This window comes from Erythrolamprus reginae, chromosome 7 (assembly GCF_031021105.1).
Source record: "Erythrolamprus reginae isolate rEryReg1 chromosome 7, rEryReg1.hap1, whole genome shotgun sequence".
Classification (NCBI taxonomy): Eukaryota; Metazoa; Chordata; class Lepidosauria; order Squamata; family Dipsadidae; genus Erythrolamprus; species Erythrolamprus reginae.
This window is the reverse complement of record NC_091956.1, coordinates 44,577,457-44,596,094: the sequence shown is the minus strand read 5'-3', so window position 1 is coordinate 44,596,094 and position 18,638 is coordinate 44,577,457. Positions and strand designations below refer to the sequence as shown.

The following is an 18,638-nucleotide window of genomic DNA, read 5'->3' as shown; positions in this document are numbered from 1 at the left end:
GCCCCATGGCTACAGCAAAATGTCCAGCCGCCGCCGGTCGGTGCCTCCATTCCGGAGCTCCGCCCAATGCCGCTGCTGAGAGAAAGAGAGAGGGGGGAGAGAAAGAGAGAGAAAGAGATAGCAAGAGAGGGAGAGAGAGAAAGAGAGAGAGAGGGAGAGGGGGGATAGAAAGAGAGAGAAAGAGATAGCAAGAGAGGGAGAGAGAGAAAGAGAGGGAGAGAGGGGGGAGAGAAAGAGGGAAAGAGATAGCAAGAGAGGGAGAGAGAGAAAGAGAGGAAGAGAGGGGGGAGAGAAAGAGAGCAAGAGAGGGAGAGAGGGGGAGAGAAAGAGATAGCAAGAGAGGGAGAGAGAGAAAGAGAGGGAGAGAGGGGGGAGAGAAAGAGAGAGAAAGAGATAGCAAGAGAGGGAGAGAGAGAAAGAGGGAGAGAGGGGGAGAGAAAGAGAGAAAGCAAAAGAGTGATAGCAAGAGAGAGAAAGAGAGAGGGAGAGAGAGAGGGAGAGAAAAAGACAGCAAGAGAGAGAGAGAAAGCAAGAGAGAGAGAGAAAGAGGGGGGAAGGAGGGTGAGGGAAAGACATAGAGGGAGGGAAGGAGGGAGAGAGAAGGAGGGAGAAAAAGAGAGGAAGGAAGGGAGAAACAAAGAGAGATGGAGAGAGAGGGGGAAAGAAAGAGGATGGAAGGGAGAGAGAGAAAGAGGGAGAGAGAGAGAAATAGAGCGAAAGGGAGGAAGAGAGATATTTTTTTGTCCAAACTTTTTTTAAAACACCCCCCCCCCCCCAATGTTCCCCAGGATTTTGTAAATGTGAATACTGTGCCGCGGCTCAAAAAAGGTTGGGAAACACTGCTCTAGAGGCTGGAAACTGCCTGTTTCCCAACTTCTGGTGTATCCAGTACGTTCGTGTTTCACCCTCCCCAGTCTCCAAAGGCTTTCCTGGAGCTGGGGGAGGATAAAAATGCCCTCCCCTATGCCCTGTGGAGGCTGTCAGGAAGCCAAAAACGCCCTCCCAGAGCCTCTGTGTGAGCCAAAAATCAACACACATACACGTTGGAGCTGAGCTAGGGCAATGGCTCATGTGCCAGCAGATATGGCTCCGTGTGCCACATGTGGCACCCGTGCTATAGGTTCGCCATCAGTGCCCTAGAACATAATTCTCTTAACCAGATATAGATGGCTATGCATTAGCAAATAGTTTTTAATCAAAGAATGATAGCTTCTTAAACAACATCATTCTTACTGAAATTACTGAAAGGGCTTTAATTAACCAAATAACAGTAAAAACTCAATTTCAATAGAATACTAACTTTCACTTGTTACTTAGTAAAAGAAAAATGTAGTTGATTTTCCTGCATTGTTTGCAGACAGAAAATTGTTAAACTTTAGATTAATTATTCAACTGATTCACAATACATGTCTTTGAAGCTCCATTTACCTTTACCATTTAAAAAAATATTCTGAATTAAAAAAAATTGTTTGTCTTTTCAGAGACTCAGTTAATTAAACTCTCACTTTCATCTTTCTTTTCCTGGTTTTAATTTTGACCAATGGGTATTGTCCATAGGGACACATTGGTGGCTTATATTATGCAAAATGAGTTCCATTAAAAAAGCTGATATTTGAACGTTCTTGTTCCTGCAAACTTGGCCTGCAATTAGAGTTTAGAAATAATTAAAAACATTGATGCAAAGAGTGTGTAGCAAGAGCTTTCCAGATAGATGCATTGATTAAAGAAAGTGACCCTCCAGGGATGGGTCAAAGTAAACAAGTAGCAGAGATTAAGGGAAGAAACAGCATATGTAAGGATTTATTTGTTTATTTGTTTATATACACATGCATGTATTTGAGTCAATTGACTCCTGATGCTTGCCAGAATTAGTCCCTGAAGTTTTCTTGACAAAAGATTTTGGAATTTTACCATTGATGCCTTCTTATGGGTAAGGATGACATTAGACTTAAAGATCTCTTAAGGGAGGAACTTTTCTCTCAAGATTAGTGTTGGGCAAACCAAACAAAGTTTGGGTTCGGCGGGTTCGGCCGAACTTGGCAGCGGAGTTTGGGTAAGTTCGCCAAACCCGAACCCAATTTGCCTGGTGCAATTTGCCTGGGAAGGAACATGCATTTAGACTCTCAGAAACCATCTGTGCCAAAAATATTTTTTTTCATGGCCAGCTGCGCAGTTATACAATTGACAGGATTTGAACCCAGAACCCACTCAAATATTTCCATAAAAATAAACCTGGATATCTCAGCTTTTCCCTAGGTGACATCCCTGGGAAGGAACATGCATTTAGGCTCTCAGAAACCATCTGTGCCAAAAAAAATTTTTTTTTCATGGCCAGCTGCGCAGTTATACCATTGACAGGATTCAAACCCAGAACACACTCAAATATTTCCATAAAAATAAACGTGGATATCTCAGCTTTTCCCAAGATGACACCCCTGGGAAGACTCCGCTGCTTCTGGCTGAGACGGCCTTGCTGCTTTGAAGGGGGGTGATGACGAGGGCTCTGAACTTGCAGCTGAGGTGGAGTGTGTAGAAGGCAATACCATGGAACTCATACCGCTGCGTGCCATATTATCGCCAACTTCTTCTTGCATCACCACTCTGGAAGCAGTTTTTGGACCAGCCAATATAGGCCCCAAACCCAGACACCTGTTTGCACCACAGATAGGGGTTCGAGGCGCAGATGTTACACGCCCTCTCCCTGCCCCTGCAGCACCAGCTCCATCACCACCATTAGTAGCAGCACCATGGCCACGGCCCTATTTTGCAGCTTTCTTCATGGTTGAAGCCCTGCAGTGACACTGGCCCAAGAAAATTGGGAACAGAAGAAGGTGCAGTATTCAGGTGGACCTAGAATTGGAAAAATAAATGCCCTGTAAAAATTAAATGCCCAGACAGCAGTAGAGCCCTTGTATTAGGCAGAAAAAGGAGATGCAGAGAAAGGAAGTTGCCCCGTGTTTGACCCAAAATTAAATTGACAGAGAGCACTAGTGGCTTTTTATTAGATAGAAAAAGGAAATGAAGAGAAAGGAAGTGGCCCTGTGGTTGACCCAAAATTACAAGTGCCAGAGGTCAGTAGCAGCAATACAAGACTGACCGCCCCGTTTTAATTACTGGAAAGCCCTGATTTATCACTTCTACATTAACCTTTTCAACCCAATCTGCATGTAGGACAAGTCTATTGTTGACCCAGAGGTCAGTAGCAGCAATGCAAGACTGACCGGCCCCTTTTAAACTCTGGACTGCCTAGATCTATCACTGCTACATGAATCTTTCCCACAATTTATTTTTCAAACAAAATTCTGCACGTGCCAGAACTATGCAAGTTTGGTTCCCCTTTCAGTGGCAGCCAGAAGATGCAGCGAGACAAGCCCTCAAAAAGTCTTTTACTTTCTTTGCCTTGGATGGATGGCTAGGTGGCTATGCCCACAGGAACAAAATGGCACAGTTGAGAAATGCAGAAACCCAAAGATTCAGGGAAACTGCAAAAAAAATGTATTTTACTTTCTTTGCCTTGGATGGATGACTAGGAGGCTATGCCCACAGGAACAATATGGCACAATTGAGAAATGCAGAAAGCCAAAGATTCAGGGTAACTGCAAAAAAAAGTCTTTTACTTTCTTTGCCTTGGATGGATGGCTAGGTGGCTATGTCCACAGGAACAAAATGGCACACTTGAAAACTGTCATTTGGGAATAGAACTGCCCCCTGCCCACACAAGTCTTTTACTTTCTTTGCCTTGGATGAATGGCTAGGTGACTGCCCACAGGAACAAAATGGCACAGTTTGAGTAATGCAGAAACCCAAAGATTCAGGGAAACTGCAAAAAAAAAAGTCTTTTACTTCCTTTGCCTTGGATGGATGAATGGGTGGCTATGCCCACAGGAACAAAATGGCACAGTTGAGAAATGCAGAAACCCGGGGACTTCCGGTGGCAGCCGAGCTGCGTCGGGAGGCTGGAGACGGAGCTCCGTCAACAGACCTCTGTTTTTGCCCTGGCGGTTGCACCGTAGCAATCCGATCAGACCCGGAGGGTCCGATCCAGAACAGGGGGCCTCTGGACATCAAGGGAGTACCCGCCGATGCCCCTGGGGTGTAGGACTGCCGCGCAGCGCCAGGAGCAAAGATCCAAGGGCCGGTAGCAGCCGGCGCTCGGCCACAGTGACCACAGCACACGAGAAGAAGAACAAAGAAAAAAAACTCGAGAAGTCGAACTGAATGTTTGAACCAACAGAGAAGAAAGAAGAAAGAAGGTAAAGTGACTTTTATCCCCATAAATAAAATCGCTATATATTGAAAGTAATTAAGGCGAAGAAGAAAGCAAGAATCTTGCCGGTGTGAGTGGATTTAAAGAAGCTGGAATAGTTATAGCTCACACAACCATAGAGACTATAAATCAGAACCATAGAGACTATAAATCAGAACCTCAGCCTGAAATTGTCTTAAATTTGTTTACAACTTTATTCCTGGAAGGTTTACCCAATATATTGAAACCGAGAGGATAACTACTTTGATCAATTGAACTATATTTTGGCAAATGAATTTAAAACTATTGATTTTTTTACTTCTTACGTGGAGTTTGTCTGGTGTCTGAGCTTGCAGCAGCAGTAATAAGGAAATAACATTCAAGATGGAGGATTAATATTTCATGAAGAACAAAGCATTGACTATGGATGTATTGAACCATTTTTTCCTTCCTTTTTAAAAGTATTTTAAAATATCAGAAGCCATTTTAAAATTTGGATTATAGTTTATATTTTCTTTTTTCTCCCTTCTTTTTCTGATAGAATTGAACATTGATTAGAACTTTTTGGGATTTTATTTGATTTTTATATTGGGATTACAACACAGAATATTTGACTCTAATCAATTGGATATAATTTTTTTTTTATTTTTTAACGGGACAATAAAGACTCTTTAGCTATTTGTTACTGGATTTGAAATATTTTATGAACTTTAAGGATCTTGGATACTGATATACTCTTAATTTGGATTATGTTTTATTTCATTTTTTCTTTTAATTGGACAATAAAGAACTCTTAGGTGCACTTGAAATTGAACTTGGAATACTAATTAGAATTTGGACAGTGACTCATTTTTAATTTGGACTTTGATTCATTTTAAATAATAACAAGACTGAATTGTTCTATCCTAATTATGAGAAGAAGATTTTGAGACCCCTTGGATAATACTTGAAGCACTCTTTTACTATTATTTCTACTTTTTAACTTTTTAACTTTTATTTGATAGAAATGAATTGCTAAACTTTATTTCTTCCTCCCCTTTGTTTGGCAGTCCCCCAACCCCCCTGTCTCTTTCTATATTAACTTGAACTAAAAAAATTTTTTCTTTTTTTCTCTCTTTTCTCTATTTCTAGGATTATTTGGATATGTTTAAGGTTATATATATATATTGCAAATTTTCTTTTTATATTTCTTTTTTATTTTGTGATCTTTTACTCCAAGTTTTTATTTCTCTTCTATTTTTATAGCATAAATAGACTTGTACCCAAATAGACTTATAAATAATTGAATGAAGTTAACATTTTTTAACATTATTATTCCCTTCCTTGCTTGAAAATGAATTTTAAATGAATTACCAATGCTTAAGTACCTCTTCAATAATTTGTATTTTACATTGTTTAATTAACTGACATTTTGGATTATATAATTATATTAATTGACCTAATGAACTGATATTATATCTTATACTCTCATATTTTTACAATCAAGATTTAAACTGCATAGTTTTGGAAATCTTTTGCCTTTATATATATATAATCCATATAAATACTTTTGATCCTTCCCTCTCTTCCTTTGCCTTTGCCTTTTCTTTTTAGCCCTTTTTTTCTTTCTCTCCTTATTTATTTCTGTCTTTAGTCATTGTAAGTTTGTCAAATTGATGCCATTTTGGAAACAGTTAAACTTTACAAGTCCTAGAAGACACAGAAAATCTTCTAAGATGTCTACTACATCTACCATTATAAAAACTTCAAAGAAACAGACCACAACTCCAACTTCTACTCCACAAGGGTCCCCTTCACCATCGCCATCTCCTCTACCACAAAGAACAATAACAAGCATGCTGGCCCAGGAGAAGGAAAAAGAGAAAGGAAAGACCCCAACACAACCAACTTTGCAGACCATCCAAGATACTTTGGCTCTACTTTCTAGCCTCCATGAATGCTAATAGAGATGATGCACGTGAAGAAGCTCAAAGACATTATGAAGCCATAAAAGCAGACATAAAAGCAGAAATGAGTGATCTGAAGGCCGAGCTAGGGAATGTAAAAGGAAGTGTACAAACACTGGATGGGAAAATTGATGTGATACAACAAACCTTAAACGAGAATGAACAATGGAAGAAAAAAGTTGAAGATAAAATGGAAAAATCGGAACAGAGAATGAATGAATTTGAAGACCACAGCAATGTGGTAAACAGAGGTGTCGACGAAGCCATTACCAATATAGAATTACAACGAGCCTCACATGGTTTGAGATTCCAAAATATACATGAAGAAAAGGATGAAAATTTGGGCTCAAAAATGGCAGAAATAATAGGAGAGATCCTATAAATGGACCCACAGGAAGCAATCAAGGAGATCAATGAAATTTACAGAGTCCAAACTAGCTACGCCAGAAAACACAACTTACCAAGAGAGGTAAGTATTAAGTTTATTAGAAAAACTGTAAGAGACGATATTCTGAAATGGTCAAGAGACGAAGAATTAAAATACAAAGAAAAAGTTGTCATTATATTAGAACAAGTGCCAAGAAGAGTACGAGAAAGCCGGAGGGAATACTACTTTTTAACAAGAATATTAATCAAAGAAAAAATAATTTTCCATTGGTTGATCCCTAAAGGCCTCTCTTTCTACTGGCAAAGATCTAGAATAAAGATAGAGACTGTTGACGAAGCCAAAGTTTTCTACGAACAATCTGGCCTGTTCAAACATGACTTATCCTATAAGGAAATCAGAGAGGGGGGAGAAGAAACGCGGGTGGCCTCCAAGGGGGAGGAAGACGCTCAAGACGCAAAGAAAAACAATCACAACCACAGCAAGAATTGATGTTAAGTACTAGACTTCGAGAACCTCGAGAAACAAAACAATACTATAAGTAGAAATGTATTCAGATGTTAAAATCTTTTCAGTAAATGTAAATGGATTGAACCATCCAAGAAAAAGAGATTTAATCAAACACAAAATAAATCTAATAGAACAAGAACAATTGCTAACAAACCAGGTCGATGGTTAGCATATAAATTAAGGAATCAAAAAGAAACCAGAATGATTAAAAAATTAGAAGATAGTAAAGGTGTATGCAGATATGGAACTACTGAGAAAAAGGAGATAGCATTAGAATTTTATAAAAATCTATATCACAAAGAAGATATAAACGAAGATAAGGCCTTTGATTTCTTAAATTCTATTGACTTACCCTTTTTAACAGAAGAACAACAAAAGCTCAATGCCCCATTCACTATGATTGAATTACAGCAAGCACTTAAAAACAAAAAAACCAATAAAGCCACTGGCTCTGATGCCATACCTGCTGAATTCTACAAGTTAAATACTAATATACTTTTAATAAACATGTTAGAGATTTTTAACAATATAATTTCAGATGGTAAAATCCCTAAAACATGGTCAGAAGCCCTAATAACCTTGATACATAAACCTGATACAGAAAAAGAAAAAAATTCAAAATTATAGACCAATTTCATTATTGAATGTGGATTATAAAATTTTTGTTTCAATTCTCGCCTATAGATTAAAAAACATTATGATTGGAATAATACATGAAGACCAAAACAGCTTTTTACCAGATAGACAGATTAAAAATAACTTAAGGACAATTATAAACACATTGGAATATTATGAACAGCATCCAGAAAAGCAAACGGCTTTAATATTCCTAGATGCAAAAAAAGCATTTAATAATGTAGATTGAAGTTTTATGAAAATACAACTTAATAAAATGAACTTTGGAACCAAATTTTTCAACATAATCGATGCTATTTATTCTACCCAAACAGCCAAAATTATTATTAATAATGACCAAACAGAAAAGTTTGAGATACAAAGAGGTATCAGACAAGGCTGTCCTATTGCTCCACTATTATTTATTTTAACACTAGAAACCTTATTGATAAAGGTAAAAAAAAAGAAGAAAATATCAAAGGCTTAGAAATTAAAAAAGAAACATACAAATTACAAGCCTTTGCAGATGATGTTGTCTTCATATTAGAAGACCCAATAGTTTCTATTTTAAAGCTAATAGATTTATTAGAAGAATATGGGAAAGTAGCAGGGCTGAAAGTCAATAAAAATAAGACACAAATATTAACTAAAAATATGACATACTCCCAGATAAAGCATTTAGAAACTAAATCAAACATGAAAATAACTAAGAAAGTAAAATATTTAGGTATTTGGATAACAGCAAAATCCATGTCATTAAAAGAAGACAATTATAATAAGCTTTTAAAGCAAATCAAAAATGATTTAGCAACTTGGAAGAATTTGCAACTATCATTTTTAGGCAGAATTTCTACAATTAAGATGAATATTTTAACCAAAGTTTTATTCTTATTCCAAGTTATTCCGATAAACCCTGGAAAAGATTTCTTTAAAGAATTAACAAGAATAACAAAAAAATTCATATGGCAAGATAAAAAACCTAGAATAAAACAGTGTACAATAGAAGATATAAAAGAAAGAGGGGGTCCCGCCTTTCCGAATTGGAAATTATACTATCAAGCCGCTTCCTTAACTTGGATTAAAGAATGGCTTACTTTACAAAATAGAAGGCTATTAAATCTAGAAGGCCATGATTTAATGTTGGGTTGGCACGCTTTTATATGGTATGAAAAGTAGAGAACACATTCCTACTTTAAGAGACATATAATTAGAAAGGCACTTATAGATGTGTGGACCGGTATAAAGAAAGATTATTTTTTAGTTTTGCCAGATTGAATATCTCCTATAGAGGCTATAAGCCACCCAAATTTATTACAAGAGGGTAAGATCTGGAAATATAAGGACTTAATAGATAATCAGTGGAATTTAAAAACGCGCCAGGACTTGTTGGAGTCAGGTATCGTAATAGACTGGTGGCAATATAGAAACATAGAAACATAGAAACATAGAAGTCTGACGGCAGAAAAAGACCTCCTGGTCCATCTAGTCTGCCCTTATACTATTTCCTGTATTTTATCTTAGGATGGATCTATGTTTATCCCAGGCATGTTTAAATTCAGTTACTGTGGATTTATCTACCACGTCTGCTGGAAGTTTGTTCCAAGGATCTACTACTCTTTCAGTAAAATAATATTTTCTCATGTTGCTTTTGATCTTTCCCCCAACTAACTTCAGATTGTGTCCCCTTGTTCTTGTGTTCACTTTCCTATTAAAAACACTTCCCTCCTGGACCTTATTTAACCCTTTAATATATTTAAATGTTTCGATCATGTCCCCCCTTTTCCTTCTGTCCTCCAGACTATTTATTATTTATTTATTTATTATCTGGATTTGTATGCCGCCCCTCTCCGAAGACTCGGGGCGGCTCACAACAAGTGAAAAAACAATCCAATACAATCCAATTAATTAAAATATTATAAGTTTAAGAAAATCCCCAATACTAACATACACACATACAGGCATACCATATATAACTTCAACGTGCCCAGGGGGAGATATTTAGTTTCCCCATGCCTGACGGCAAAGGTGGGTTTTGAGGAGTTTACGGAAGGCAGGAAGAGTAGGGGCAGTTCTGATCTCCGGGGGGAGTTGGCTCCAGAGGGCCGGTGCCGCCACAGAGAAGGCTCTCCCCCTGGGGCCCGCCAACCGGCATTGTTTAGTTGACGGAACCCGGAGGAGGCCTACTCTGTGGGACCGAATCGGTCGCTGGGATTCGTGCGGCAGAAGGCGGTCTCGGAGATATACAGATTGAGTTCATTAAGTCTTTCCTGATACGTTTTATGCTTAAGACCTTCCACCATTCTTGTAGCCCGTCTTTGGACCCGTTCAATTTTGTCAATATCTTTTTGTAGGTGAGGTCTCCAGAACTGAACACAGTATTCCAAATGTGGTCTCACCAGCATTCTATATAGTGGGATCATAATCTCCCTCTTCCTGCTTGTTATACCTCTAGCTATGCAGCCAAGCATCCTACTTGCTTTCCCTACCGCCTGACTGCACTGTTCACCCATTTTGAGACTGTCAGAAATCACTACCCCTAAATCCTTTTCTTTTGAAGTATTTGCCAACACTGAACTGCCAATACAATACTCAGATTGAGGATTCCTTTTCCCCAAGTGCATTATTTTACATTTGGAAACATTAAACTGCAGTTTCCATTGCTTAGACCATTTATCTAGTAAAGCTAAATCATTTACCATATTACAGACGCCTCCAGGAATATCAACCCTATTGCACACTTTAGAGTCATCGGCAAATAGGCAAACCTTCCCTACCAAACCTTCCCCTATGTCACTCACAAATATATTAAAAAGAATAGGACCCCGAACAGATCCTTGTGGCACACCGCTTGTAACCTGACTCTGCTCAGAATACTCGCCATTAACAATAACTCTCTGATGTCTACGCTTCAGCCAGCTGCAAATCCATTGAACTATCCAGGGATTAAGTCCAATCTTCACTAATTTATCTATCAGGTTTTTATGTGGAACCGTATCAAAGGCTTTGCTGAAGTCCAGGTAGGCAATATCCACGGCACCACCTTCATCCAACACCTTTGTGACATAGTCAAAGAAATCAATGAGATTAGTCTGACATGATTTGCCTTCAGTAAAGCCATGCTGATTTGGGTCTAATAAGTTATTGTTTTTTAGGTGCTGATTTATCCTCTTTTTGAGTAGAGTCTCCATCATTTTAACTACAACTGATGTCAAGCTAACTGGCCTGTAGTTACCAGCTTCTTCTCTACTGCCCTTCTTGTGAATAGGCACAACACTGGCCATTCTCCAATCCTCGGGAACTTCTCCTGTTAACAAGGATTGGTTAAACAAATCAGTCAGGGGGGTAGCAATGACAGATCTGAGTTCTTTAAGAACTCTGGGGTGGATGCCATCTGGACCCATTGCCTTATTTATCTTTAATCGTTCAAGTTCTTCTAAGACATCGGCTTCTAAGATCACTGGAGCTGAATCCGTACAGCTGGAAGCAATGCTATATCCCTCTATAGTATTATTTTGTAAGGTGTCTTTTGAGAAAACTGAACAGAAGTAGCTATTGAAATGGTCAGCGATCTCCTTATTCCCATTAATGCATGTATTATTCCCGGTACTAAGCTTCGTGATGCCGCAGTTTTTCTTCTTCTTATCATTAATATATCTGAAGAAGGTTTTATCCCCCTTCTTTACAGATTTGGCAATTTCTTCCTCTTTTGAGGCTTTAGCAGCATATATTATCTGTTTCGCCTCCTTCTGTCTCATTTTATATACCTCCCTATCAGCTATACTTCCAGACTCTTTATACCTCCTATAGGCAGCCTTTTTTTCATTGACTATAGCCCTTACATCATTGCTAAACCATAGCGGTTTCTTCTTCCTTTTACCTTTAGTTATTTGTCTTACATACAGTCCAGTGGCTTTTAAGATGGCCTTTTTTAATACAGTCCACTGGATGCTCGCTCCTGCCATTTTATCCCTCCCCTTTAATTCATTATCTAAATATTCTCCCATTGCATTAAAATTTGTTTTTCTGAAATCCAATACTTTGGTTGCAGTATAGGATTGCTCACAATCAGTTTTTACATCAAACCACAAACATAGATGGTCACTGCAACCTAAATTTTCTCCCACCTTGACATCTGAAACCCAATTCCCATTCGTAAAAACTAAATCTAGAATATTCTCCCCTCTAGTTGGTGTCTTAACCAGCTGTGCCAGAGCTGCTCCTGTAAAGGCCTCTACTATATTCTTACTTTTGCATGTAAGGGCACTGGGGATATTCCAGTCAACATCAGGCATGTTGAAATCACCCATAACCACAATATCTCCCTTTACTGCCATTTGGGTAATTTCATCCACCATCTTGTTGTCATATTCCTCGGATTGCCCTGGAGGCCTATAGATCACCCCAATTCTAATGACAGAACCTTCTTTATATGCGCAAATAAAGTCTAGGTTCCATAAAGACAAAATAACATATATACTCAGAAAGGACAATAACATCTTAGGCAAACTATTAACAACAAACCAAAGAAAGTTGATTGCAAAAACATATAAATTTTTAATTAATTGTAAAAATATGGAATGGACATTAAAGGATAATATGATCAGTTGGTGTAGAAATTTAAACAAAGAGATAGACTTAAATACTTGGGAAAAGGTATGGACATATAATTGGAAAATAACAAAGTCAACTTCCTTCAAAGAAAATCAAATTAAAATGTTTTATAGATGGCATCTGCTGCCAAGTAGAATTTCAAAAATGTTTCAAACCAATTCACCCAATTGTTGGAAATGTAAAATAGAAATAGGTACTTATTATCATACTTGGTGGACATGACCAAAAGCAAAAAAATATCGGAACCTAATAGAAAAATGGTTAAAAGAAATAACACAACAAGAAATCAAGAAAACACCAGAATTATTTCTATTAGGTATTTCAAATAAGAAGTACAAAAAAGATATATATTATTTAATAACTCATATATTAGTAGCAGCTAGGATAGCTTTTGCTCAAAAATGGAAAGAAACCGAGACTCCAAAAGAAACAGATATTCTTAAGAAAGTTTTAGAATGTGCTGGGCTTGATATTCTGATTCTTCTTGATTATTTAACTTTCTCGTTAAATAATCAAGAAGAATCAGAATTCTATGATGTTTGGCAAAAGGTATATATTTGGTGGGATACAAAGAAAAAGAGATAATTTTACCGTTATTTTAAACATATCAGCATTTAGTAGTTATATTATAGTAGATGATGATTATTCACAATATAAATGTGAACTCCTTTTTTCTTCTACTCTTATTCTTTTGTCTTTTTTCTTCCTTCTTTTCCTTTATTTTAGGTCAATTTAGCTTAGAATTTTAAATTTTTTACATATGTTGCTAAATATTTTAGATGTGTTTTTATTTACCACTTTATAATTAATATTTTTAAGTATTTTATAGACGGTGTTATACAATGACAAGATTTTTTCTTTTCATTTTTTTAATGTTTAAATATAAAGATGACTGTAGCTCCACTAAGTGTTGCATGTTATGTATGTCATGTTTGTCTACGCAATTTAATACAAATTTATTGTTATTTTTTTTTTAAAGAGAAATGCAGAAACCCAAAGATTCAGGGAAACTGCAAAAAAAAGTATTTTACTTTCTTTGCCTTGGATGGATGGCTAGGTGGCTATGCCCACAGGAACAAAATGGCACAGTTGAGAAATGCAGAAACCCAAAGATTCAGGGAAACTGCAAAAAACTCATTTTACTTTCTTTGCCTTGGATGGATGGCTAGGTGGCTATGTCCACAGGAACAAAATGGCACACTTAAGAACTGCCCCTTGGGAACAGAAGAACTGCCACACAAGTCTTTTACTTTCTTTGCCTTGGATGGATGGCTATGTCCACAGCAAAAAAATGAAACAGTTGAGAAATGCAGAAACCCAAAGATTTAGGGAAACTGGAATAAAAATTATTTTACTTTCTTTGCCTTGGGTGGGCAGGTGACTCTGCCGTCAGCAACAAAATAAAACCGTTGAGAAATGCCCCTTTCAGTGGCAGAAACCCCAAGATTCAAGGAAACTGCCCTCAAAAAAATCTTCCCTTTTTTCTTTGGATGCCTAGGTGATCTGACCTTTTGAAGACAATTGCACAGTTGAGAAATCTCCCTTTCAGTGGCAGTAGCAGCCAGATGCAGCCTAGGTGATCTTAGAAATCTCCGCAACCTATCTCTCCCTGTCAGCAGCAGCAACAGCACTGTCCCTAACTAACAAATAGCTCTTTTATTTATTTATTTATTTATTTATTTATTTATTTATTTATTTATAATATTTATTTTATTTTATATGACTTACAAACATTTAGACATCAAACAATACAACATTAAACATTTACACTTGATATATTTACAAGATTTATTTTTTTGACAATTCTATTTACTAAACCTTTTTCTTAATTTCCACCCAGTTGTAAATTTTTCCCCACACTTTGTAATAGTCCTTATTTTGTTGGTTTTGAATTTCGTATGTTAATTTGCTAAATTTGGTGCAGTCTAATATTTTTTTAATTACCGTTTCTTTGTTTGGAATCTTATCTTGTTTCCAGACTTGTGCATATGCTAATCTTGCAGCAGTAAGTAAGTGATTTATTAAGTAGTAATTTTCTTTGCTATGTTTGCCTCTAATTATGCCTAATAAATACATTTCCGGTTTTATTTCAATTTTATAGCCCAATATTTCTTCCATCCATGCCCTAATTTGAATCCAATTTTTTTTTTGCTTCGTTACATTGCCACCATATGTGGTAGTATGTTCCCACTTCTTTTTTACACTTCCAACATTTGTTACTAATGTTTACATTCATTTTGGCTAGGCGTGCTGGCGCATAATGCCATCGGAAGAACATTTTATAAAGATTTTCTTTATATGGTGTTGACAAAGTCATCTTATAATTAACTGACCATAGTTTTTTCCAGTCTTCTAGCTGAATTGCATATCCAAAGTTAGTCATCCAAGATATCATGTTAGGTTTAACAATTTCTTCGATGTTTTCATAATTTAATAGATAAATATACATTTTGGTTATAAATTTTTTGTCAGATCCTGTCAATATTTTGTCTATTTCATTTTGTTTATTACATATTCCGAATTTTACCAAGTCCCTTTTATATCTGCTTTGAATTTGGTAATATGGAAGCCAATCTATTACTATGCCTTCCTCTTTAAGTCTTTCTCTAGTTTTAAGACTTCCTTTAGTATTTAATAGGACTTCGTAGGTTATTTTTTGTTCTTGGCTTATTATATTTGGATGAATTTGAGCTTCTACAGTGGATAGCCATCTGGGTATTTCATTATAGTGTTTTTTCCTGACTTTCTGCCAGTGTGTCAATAGTGTATTCCGAATTTGGTGTTGTTTAAACTGAGAATGTTTTGAATGTTCTTTTTCCCACAAATGTGCGTGCCATCCTTCATTTATATCGTGGCCTTCTATTGTTAGAATTCTAGGATTTTCAAGGTTGACCCATTCTTTAATCCATAGTAATTTAGTGGCTTGGTGGTATATTTCTAAGTTGGGTAAACCGAATCCTCCTCTTGTTCTTAAATCTTGTAGGGCTTTCATGTTTATTCTTGGTTTTTTATTGCACCAGATAAATTTAGAAATTATTTTATTTATTTTAGCAAAGAACAATTTGTTTAATTGTATTGGTGCTGTTTGGAAGAGATAGAGCCACCTTGGAAGTATATTAGACTTTATTGTGTTGATCCTTCCCATTAAGGATAAATTTAACTTTGACCATTTTTCTAAATCTTCTTTTGTTTTTGTTAATAATTTCATATAATTTAGTTCTTTCAGTGAAGAATACCTTGTCGTAAACCAAATCCCTAGATTTTTTTTTTCCTATTTGAAAACCTGTTTCTTTTATTAATAATTTCTTGAAATCTTGATTACAATTCTTGGTTAATATTTTAGTTTTATTCCTATTTATTTTTAAGCCGGCCACTTTCCCATAGTTCTCTAATTCTTTTACTAAGTATATCATTGAGCTAACTGGGTTCTCTAAGAAGAAGACCAGATCATCAGCGAAGGCCTGTGTTTTATAAATTTGTTGTTTAATTTGGGTGCCTTGTATTGATGATTCCCCTCTAATTCGGTTTAATAGTATTTTTATAGACATTATATATATTAAGGGAGATAGTGGACAGCCTTGTCTCACTCCTTTTTTAATATCGAATGTATTGGTTAAATCTCCATTTATAATTATCCTTGCCTTTTGTTTGGAGTATATTTTATTTATTGTATTTTCAAAGTTCTCTCCTAAATCCATAGTATTTATTAATTTTTTGAAAAAGTTCCAATTGAGGTTATCGAAGGCTTTCTCAGCATCTAGAAATAGCATTGCAAACTCCTTATCATTATGGCTTTCATGATATTCTAACATATTTAATGTAATTCTTATATTATTTCTAATTTGTCTGTTAGGTAGAAAACCATTCTGATCAGAGTGTATTATTTTGTTTAATATTTTTTTTAATCTGTCTGCTATAATTGACATATAAATTTTGTAGTCTACATTTAACAGAGATATTGGTCTATAATTCTTAATATACTTTGGATCTGTGTCTTCTTTATGTATCAGCGTTATGTTAGCTTCTTGCCATGATACCGGGCATTCTCCATTCGTTAACATTTTATTATAAATTTCTAATAATAATTCTCCCGTTACATTGAATGTTGCCTTATAGAATTCAATTGGGAAGCCATCTGGGCCTGGTGTTTTATTATTATTCTGTTTCATAATTGTTCTTTCCAATTCTTCTTTTGTTATTTCTTTGTTTAATATTTCTTTATCTTCTTTACTTATTAAATTGATTTTACATGTCTCTAAATATTTTAATATATCTTCTTCCTTAATATTTTCTTCACTGTACAATTCTTTATAGTATTCTAATGCAATTTCTTTCTTTTTTTTAACTGGTAATGTGTTGTTTCTTTTTTATCTGTTAATTGTTGGATTAATTTCTTCTCTCTTTCTTTCCATCTGCCAGGTTTGTTTGCGTGCTCAAATTGATTTTGTTTTACTTCTCTTAGTTTCTTAGTTACTTCTTCTATCTCTATTAATTCTAGTTTGTGTTTTATCAGCATAATTTGTTGCATTATATTTAGGTTTCCTGGGTCTTTTGGGGATTCTTTTTCTAATTTTTCTAATTTAAATATCCACTCTTTTTGATTTTGTCTTTTTTCCTTGTTTTTTCTTGATTTATAGGCTATTGTTAAGCCTCTTTGATAGGCTTTTGCTGTATCCCATAAATTCTGGAGGGAGGTATCTGGGTTGTTATTTTCTTTTAAAAATAATTTCATTTCTCTTTCAATCCAATCTATATATTCTTGTTCTTTTAATAGTTGTAGATCTAATCTCCAACTCCTATTTGTCTTCTCCTCCTCATTCCATATAATTTTTATTGGGTTATGATCAGCCCAATCGTTTTTATCAATTTGAATTTGTTTTATTAAGTTTCCTATCTTATTATTAACCCACGCCATATCAATCCTAGACCAACTTTGGTGTTCATTGGAGTAGAATGTATATTCTTTTTTATTTTGGTTCCTTGTTCTCCAACAATCCCTCAAGTTTAATTCTTCACACATCTGATCAAACGTTTTTGGCAGTACTTTTCTTTTTTTATATCGATTTTTATTAGCACTTTTGTAATCCTTAATGGGATCAATAATACCGTTAAAGTCACCTATCATGCAAATGTCTTCTACTTCTAATTCAATCAGTTTCTGGTGCAAGTTATAGAAGAATTTTTTTAAATTTTTATTTGGTGCATAAAATACTACTAATGATACAAATACATTAACAATTTTAACTGTCATCATTAAAGTTCTTCCCTTTTTATCTGCATATATTTTCCTTGGATCTAATTCTTTTTTAACGTAAAGTGCAATCCCTCTTTTTTTGTTATGTGATAAGGACGTAAATACTTTCCCAATTTTCTCATTTTCTAATTGCTTTTCATTTTTTTGTGGAATGTGTACTTCCTGTAGACAAACAATGTCTAAATTTTGTTTTTGTAATTTATTGAATATACTATTTCTTTTCATAAATGAGTTTAAGCCATTTACATTAATTGAGATTAATTTAATTTCTGTTCCCATCCCCCTTTAATTCCTTATTTGTCTTCTGTTTGTCCTGTTTTCTTTCTGTGTTCTTGTCAATATTCTTTCTTCCTCCTGTACTATATCTTTAGAGGTTCCTTCTTTCCCGCTATCTGAATCTATCTGGGGTTCTTCTATCTCTTTTTGACTTCCTGTTTCCACCCTCTCTTCCGCTATTAATTCATCGTAAAATTCCTGTGCCATAAGTTCATTATTTACTTTTATTTTTTTCCCCTTCCATGTGATAAGCATCCCCTCTGGAATTAACCATCTGAAGGTAATTTTACTTTGATTTAACAAATCTGCCAACGATCGGTATCCTCTTCGATTGTCCCTTAATTTTTTTGGGATTTGCTTAAGAACTCTGATTTCCTTCCCATTATGAATTATTGCTTTGTCTTTTGTAATTTTCAATATTTCATTTCTAATCTCCTTTTTTACACATCTCACGTGTACTTCCCTAGGAAGCTTATGTTTTCGGGCGTAGTTAGTATTCACCCTGTAAATCTCATCTATTCCATTAGCTGTTTCTTGTTTATCTTTTTGTAATGTATTAGCTATCATTTCTGTCATTGTCTCTACTAAATTCTCATCTTTCTCCTCTTCTACATTTTGGAATCTGACATAAAATTCTGCTCTATCGATCTCAAAATTAATTATCGATTCTTCTAACTCTCTATTTAATTGCATCAATTTATCATCCATTGTTACTACTTTTTTATCATTTTGTTCTACATTCTTTCCAATTTGTTCTATTCTTCTTTCATTTTTTCCCAAGATTTGATGAATTAT

General features: G+C 35.5%; 1 protein-coding gene across 10 annotated transcripts in view; it reads right to left on the bottom strand.

Annotated features, from left to right (window-relative positions):
• LOC139170349 (polypeptide N-acetylgalactosaminyltransferase-like 6) overlaps positions 1–18,638 on the bottom strand; it is a 306,275-nt gene that overhangs the window by 63,987 nt on the left and 223,650 nt on the right. The window lies entirely within an intron of this gene.